This window comes from Gossypium arboreum, chromosome 1 (assembly GCF_025698485.1).
Source record: "Gossypium arboreum isolate Shixiya-1 chromosome 1, ASM2569848v2, whole genome shotgun sequence".
Classification (NCBI taxonomy): domain Eukaryota; kingdom Viridiplantae; phylum Streptophyta; class Magnoliopsida; order Malvales; family Malvaceae; genus Gossypium; species Gossypium arboreum.
The window spans coordinates 71,278,280-71,285,994 of NC_069070.1; the positions used below are offsets into that span (position 1 = coordinate 71,278,280).

Genomic DNA, 7,715 nt, shown 5'->3' on the forward strand with positions numbered 1-7,715 from the left:
GATTTTTATTACTTTAGCAATTTATTTTTCTTGCAATTTAATTTAAGTTAATTTTATTATTATTACTAATTAACTTCCTTTTTCCTTCTCTTGGCAGGTTTTCATAGTTTATGACTAGAAGAAACCCATTGGGACCATTAATTTTTGACGAAGAAATCGATCGCACAGTTCATAGAAACCAAAGAGAAATAAGGCAAAGCTTAAGATACATGGAGAACGAGCAAGAAGACGATACTCAACCCCCAACTGAAGAGATGGCTGGTAACATAGGCAATCAGCTACCTCCTACAATTGCGGCTAATCAAAATCCTGCTCCACGTACTATGTATGATGATGCTAAACCTTCTTTGACAGGAACTGAGTCAAGTATAGTTAGACCTACTATTGCTGCGAATAATTTTGAACTGAAACCTAACAAAATTCAGATGATACAGCAGTTTGTTCAGTTTGATGGTTTGCAGGATGAGGATCCCAACACTCACTTGGCGAATTTTCTGGAGTTTTGCAACACTTTCAAAAGTAATGGCATTTCTGATGATGTCATTCACCTTCGGTTATTCCCTTTTTCACTGAGAAACAAAGCTAAACAGTGGTTGAACTCGTTACCACGAGGGTCCATCACTATTTGGGAACAAATGACCGAAAAATTTCTACTAAAATATTTTTCGCTGGCTAAAATAGCTAAGTTACGTAATGATATCTCTTCTTTTGTGCAGATGGACTTAGAAACACTTTATGATGCATGGGAGAGATACAAGGGTCTATTGCGAAGGTGTTCTCACCATGGGTTACCTCTATGGTTGCAAGTTCAAATGTTTTACAATGGTGTGAATCCCTCAACAAGACAGATGATTGACACAGGTGCTGGAGGAACCATCAACAACAAAACACCTGAAGAGGCTTATGAATTCATTGAAGAAATTTCACTGAATAACTATCAGTGGCAAGTCATGAGGACTAAGCCAACAAAAATAGTCGGCGTTTATAATGTCGACTCAGTTACTATGCTGTCAAATCAGGTAGAACTTCTCAATAAAAAGATTGATGGTTTACTTGGTTCTACGCAAGTACATCTAGTAATGAGGTGTGGCTCAAGTGGAAGAGGTGTGCATACAAAATATCAATCCTTCAATCCTACAACCGAAGAGGAACAAGTCAACTATATGGGTAACAATAACTTTTGATCTCAAAATAACCCATACAGTAATACTTATAATGTAGGTTGGAGGAACCACCCAAATTTCTTTTGGGGTGGTCAATGGAATCAAAAGCCACAAAATCCTCAGGGTTTTCAATAGCCACCTTATCAATAAGAGAAGAAACCAAACCTTGAAGAGATGCTCTCCAAATTCATCTCGGTATTAGAAACCCGTTTCCAAAATACCAAGACAGCAGTTAAGAATCAACAAGCATCGATCCAAGCGCTCGAAACTCAGATAGGCCAACTATCCAAAATAATCTCCGAACGACCACAAGGTAACTTACCAAGTAATACTGAACCTAATCCAAAGGAACACCTGAACACAATTACAACTCAAGATAAGGAAGGATTCATTGCGCCTGAGCCAGAATTGATGCAACAAACTATGGTGAGCAAAGGTAAAAGTGAGGTAAGTCATAACAAAACGGTGAATGAAGAATATAAACCTCGTGTCCCATACCCTAACGCGACAAGGAAAGACTGCTCAGATGAACAATTTGGTAAATTCCTCAAATTTTTGAAAAAACTACATATTAACTTATCGTTTATTGAAGCTTTGTCGCAGATGCCAAATGCAATGAAATTTTTAAAAGAGCTTTTAGTAAATAAGTGGAAATTGGACGAAGTGTCGCATGTGGAGCTAAACGCAGTCTGCTTAGTTATTCTACAGAATAAGCTACCCCACAAATTGAAAGATCCAGGGAGTTTTACAATTCCTTGCTTAATTGGTAGTTTAGATATAAGTCATGCATTAGCTGATTTAGGGGATAGTATTAACGTCATGCCTTACAAAATGTTTAAGCAACTAGGTCTTGGGAAACCTAAACAAACTAGGATGAGCATTCAATTGGCAGATAAAACTATAAGATTTCCTAGGGGTATTATTGAAGATGTACTAGTGAAAGTAGATAAGTTCATATTTCCCGTTGATTTCGGTGTTCTAGACATAGAGGAGGATAATAACACCCTTTTGATTTTAGGGAGGCCTTTTTTAGCAACTGATAAAACAATTATTGATGTTGGCACAGGTGAGCTTACACTTCGTGTGGGAGATGAAACGATCACCCTTCAAGCTCGTAATTCTGGCATCACATCGATCATTGAAGGTAATGGTCCACACCAATCTACTAAAACTGACAATATGACTTTGTAGAAATTGAGCTTCAAGGAAGTTAACGAGTCATGTTCCAGAAATGATAGAGGACACATTCATGATGAACGAAGGCTACGGATAGAGGAGCTAGACGAATGGCGAGCACATAAACTGAGAACACATGATAAACCAAAATTACGCCATAATGAGTTTCGATACCTCTCCAAATTTACTTAAGGTTGGTGATAAGGTCTTATTAGATGCCGTAGATCCCCACATTGTCACTACCATACCGAATAAGGAAATCTCTCTTACGGTACTCAGTATTTTTCCATTCGGTATGGTGGAGGTTAGTCATCCCAAGTTCGGCATTTTTAAGGTAAACAACAGCCGATTAAAACCTTATTTTGATGAGATTGATAGTAGGAATGAGGAGTATAAACTCCTTAAACCACCATGACCATTCACTGAAGAGGTAAGTCAAGCTTAGACTATAAATAAGCGCTTCTAGGGAGGCAACCCGAGTACTAACATTATTAATTTCTTTAAATTTTGGTATTTAACTCCTAACCTACTAATAGAGATCTTGAATACAGGTGTTTCCACAGAGACACGGCCAAGCACACGGGTGTGCTTAAGGCCATGTAAAAACAGGGAAAAAGATTTCCCCAACACGGGCTATGATAAAATGCCACGGCCATGCGACATGGCCATGGCAAAACAACACAGGTGTGCGACACGCTCGTGTGGAAGACCCGTGGTTAAAACTGAGAAACTAGCACGGGCGCATGACAGACCCGTGTCTAACACCCGTGGTCGAACCTGTTGAAGTAACACGGGCATGAGGATTGAACACACGGGTGTAGGAGAAGCGAACGAAGCTAGACACGGTCAGGCGACACGGTCGTGTGAACCCAAACGCCCGAGGAACATGGGCGTGTACTAAATGTCAGACGCACCCAAATTTGAAATTCATCACTCACACGGGCTGAAATTGAGGAACACGAGCGTATGACATGGCGTGTGCCCCAAAATCTATAAATACCCTGCACTATTCACTTTCTTCTCCATTCAAAAACCCTAACCCTAGCCGCTGTAACTCCACACAGCCCCCTTGCCACGCCTGTGCGCCACCTCCAACTTTGTTTTTAAAGCTCAATCTCTCTCCTGTAGCGTTTGTTTACTCCTTTCACTTCTATTTTTCTCATTATTAATGCTTATTATTACCATAATATCCATTACTTTTGTACTAGTTTTCATTTTTGTTCATTGCTTTATCATTTATTTTGCATTTTTAGGTTATTTATTATACATTTCGAATTAAATCAAGTTGTTAGACACACCTCATATCCATGACATTACTATGCTTATTTTCATGCTATTATCATGCCAATGTCTATCATTTAAATTGCATTCCTAGGTTAGTTACCATACAATTTATGTTAAATTGGGACTAGGAAAACCTTATACCCATTACATTTCTATTATCATTTTCATTATTATTGTGGTTGAGTTTACTTCATATTAGTAGTCTTGGCTGAAATAGTTTACTTCCCTTTCGAATATGTTTACCTATTATTATTATTCTTTATATTACAGGCCTTCAATTTCATCTTCAAGAGGAAAGAAAACCGTCGTACCAGCCTCGAAGAAGAGGAAGGGAGCATCATCTTCCTCGGGTCCAACCGCGGAAATTCGTCACCCTCTCCTATAGTTTCCACGAGGGCCTCAAGAAGAGCTCTTCCAAATATTTCGGGCCCGACCTTTAGCAGCAGGCTGCTGCATCGACTGGGCTACAGTAGAACAAGTCCAAATGGCTGATACGATTCAGGCTCTCTTAACCACTGACCTATGGGAGCTGTTCTTTGAAATTATCGAGCCGACATGCCTCGAGCTTACGATGGAACTCTGCTCAACGTTCCATCTCCAGACCGTAATGACAAGGTACGATGATCCTGACACGGTCCAGTTTCGCCTAGGCCAATTAATCCGCCAACTAAGCGTCCCAGAGTTTGGTGCTGCACTAGGCCTATATAAGGAAGAATTCAAGGAGAAGAATGAACTACATGCTCTCAGTCGCCACATATATTTCTCTCCCTCGAAGTGCTGGCACACTTTGGCCCCTAGCACGGCCTCGTACAATCCTAGTCGCTCCAAGGCATCAGTTCTCCCACCATCCCTGAGGTACTTACACGCTATTTTAGCTCACACGATTACAGGGAGGCGAGAGAGCACTGGCGTCGTCAACACCCACGGCGTCTACTTCTTATGGTGCATGTCACAAGGACACGTCATCGACCTTGCCTATTTCATCGCCCTTGCAATTCAGCACCAGACAGAGCGGCATCGGAAAGGGGTCATGTTCATTGGCCCCTACGTGACTAGGCTGGCGCAACACTTCGGGCTCCTCAACACTGCAGCCCAAGAATCATCCCTCACCCTCATCGACCAGATGTCTCTACAAGGTATCTTGAGCATGCTTAGCATGAGGATGATCGAGAGGCGCCGAGGAACCTACCCTCCCTAGTATCGTCTCCCCCAATATACCAAGGAGGAGGCCTACGAGGACATTCCTGATGATGTCCCCCCACAGCACGATGACCCACCGACTCAGCCACCACCACCCTCTCGTCCAGTTCATGTGGCGGCTTCATATGCTGACATCTTTGAGCGCCTCACCCGATTCGAGTAGCAGTGTTTTCAACGATTTGACAACATTGATGCTACTCTACAGCAGATTTGTCAGCACCTCAACATCTCATCACCAGTCCCACCTCGCAAACCATCCAGTGATGAAAATGTTTAGAAATATTTATTTATTGTTTTATGTTTTAAATTTTTATTGAAACTACTTTTTATTTTTGTTAGATTTTAGAATTTTATTTTTAATTATTAATTTCAGTTATTTCTTTTCGAGTACTTATTCTTCATAATATTCCCTAAAAAGTTCTTGATTTTATCACAGTTATATAGAGCTCTTAAGCTCATCGTCACATAGGAACTAAAACTCCACCGGGAAAGGTTCTCCACGACTGCCATGTCCTACCCGACCACAACCATAGCTACCACTAGATATAATATTCTTTTGGCGCAGGACTTATGGACTAATGAACCTCTACGACCGCCGGAGTATCCTCCTCCACTCTCGAACCAATTACTCTCTAAAACTCTAGTTCAAGGAATTCTTCATATAGGAAGTTTCACTTCTCTCCCTATATTATTTTTATACTCTAATATCTATCTTTGTACATTGAGGGCAATGTACATCTTAAGTGTGGGGGGTATTTATTTTATGATCAGAAAAATCCCTGAATAAATTATCTTGTTCTCTTGAAAAGCTCTCATATCATATTTAGGATAAATTTTAATTGATTTATGATTTTGATTGATATATCTTGAATTAAAACATAGGCCCTTATGCATTGATTGTTTAAACTTTAAGACATTAAAAAATCAAGCATGATAAGTTGATTTTTAAGAATTTAAAATTACAAGTTGTTTCCCCAAGTCTAGTTATTACTTTGAATTGGAATTCACGAGTCTAAACATCAAAAAGCCATAATTTTTGTGAGATTTTTGAGCCTTTTGAGCATATATTCATCCTTTCATGCTCACTTTTATTATTGCTTTGAGTGCGTCAGTATTGAACTGTTATTCTAGAACTTGCTTGATTATGCATGTCGAGACCACAACATTTGATTTGATATATCAAAATGATTAAGGTACTTAGGATTAACCCACTCATAAGCCTACCTCCACGATTAACCCCTAGTAAACCCCCTTGAGCCTAACAAGCCATTTCTTGTATTACCCTTAATATTAACCTTTAACCCATTATTATTGAAATCCCTTAAATTAATCCCTATTTTTTGTCGAGATTTGAGTTGAATGGATTACCTAGCTATGTTTTGTTCTTGATAGTTAGTCTATATTATTTTAACTTGTTCTTAAAAAAAATAAAATAAAAAAACTATGTATACATATCTGCAATTTCATATTCTGAGAGAAGCTCTGTTGTACACAAGTGAAGATTAACTCTTGTTCTAGTTAGGCAATTTTTCAATTCAATCTCGATTCTAACCTTTTCTTTCAGCTTATGACCATACCCCCTAACCAAGCCTCACTACAACCCTCTAAAGACCTTTTTATTGATGTATCATCTTAAATTATAGTGGTGGAGATTTGATTTTCATGCGAGCCTATGGTAATGACTTTTCATTATTGACTATTCAGTGCTTCATTTATTGTCCTTAAACACCTCAAGTGATTTGAGTGAACCTTTAGTGACGATGTGAAACTCTGTGATATTCTGAATCAAAGGTAATTACTTAGATGAAGGGAAACACCTAAGTTTGCATGACTAAATACTCAACTTGGAATGTTTGAAACTTTTATGTTCTTTTAGTTGAATTCTCAATGTATGATTACTTATGGATTAATGTGAGATATTATCGATAGAAATTATAAGTTGAGAAGAATTTATTTTGATTATGAGTTGAGAATTTTGCTTGAGGACAAGCAATTGCTTAAGTGTGGGGGTATTTGATAAATCGTAAATTATACATATTTTTACCCCATGTTTAATGCATTTTATGGATGATTTCTCATTAGAATTGGTGAATTATATGCTCCTAATGCTTTAATTTCATGTTTTATACTTAGTAGAGCATAGGAGAGCGAAAGGAATGAGAAACGGGCCAAAAACGGAGAAAATAGGCTAAAGTATGAAATCAACACGACCTGGACCTCCTCACACGGGTAGACCACACGACCATGTCAATCTAGCAGAATTGGAGCATGACTCACACGGGTATAGCACACGCCCGTGCCATTCTAACAGGCTTGAACACGGCCTGAAGTAATCGCACACAGGCGTGTCCCTGCCGAGCCCATGTTAAGTCCAATTCAAAAAAGGCCACATTTGAGGGCTTCTAGGAATTCCAAAGCCTATAAATACACCTTAGAAGAGAAGAAAAGAGGAGATGGAGAATAGGGGGTAAGGAATTACTCCAAGGAAGCCGATTGATCCATCTCAGAAGCCAGATTCATCAACAAGACTGAAGATCTCTCCTCAATTTCCCTTTCAGGAGTTTTGGGTTTTCTTTATGTTTTGTATTCTTTATTCTTCTGAGATGTTTTCTTATTTAATTATGAACTAAAACCCCTAAATACCTATGGGGAATGAAACCTAAGACGAATCTTGTTATTATTTTCTGAATCGTATGATAAATATTTAACTTGTTCTTAATTATGTGTTCTTAATTCTTGTTTTGATATCCCAGGATACTGATTCAAGACATACTCTTATTTAGAGGAGGAATAGATCCTGTCTAAGATTACTTTTGTCATAATTAAGCGGAGTTGATTGAGCGCCTAGAAATAGGGTGACAAGATTTTACCGGATTAGGGTGAAACCTAATA

At 38.8% G+C, this 7,715-nt stretch overlaps 1 non-coding gene across 1 annotated transcript; it reads right to left on the minus strand.

Annotated features, from left to right (window-relative positions):
• Positions 1-683: 683 nt before the first annotated feature.
• Positions 684-790, minus strand: LOC128281390 (small nucleolar RNA R71). Its single transcript, XR_008271596.1, has one exon. It is a non-coding gene; the product is annotated as a small nucleolar RNA R71 (small nucleolar RNA).
• Positions 791-7,715: the final 6,925 nt, after the last annotated feature.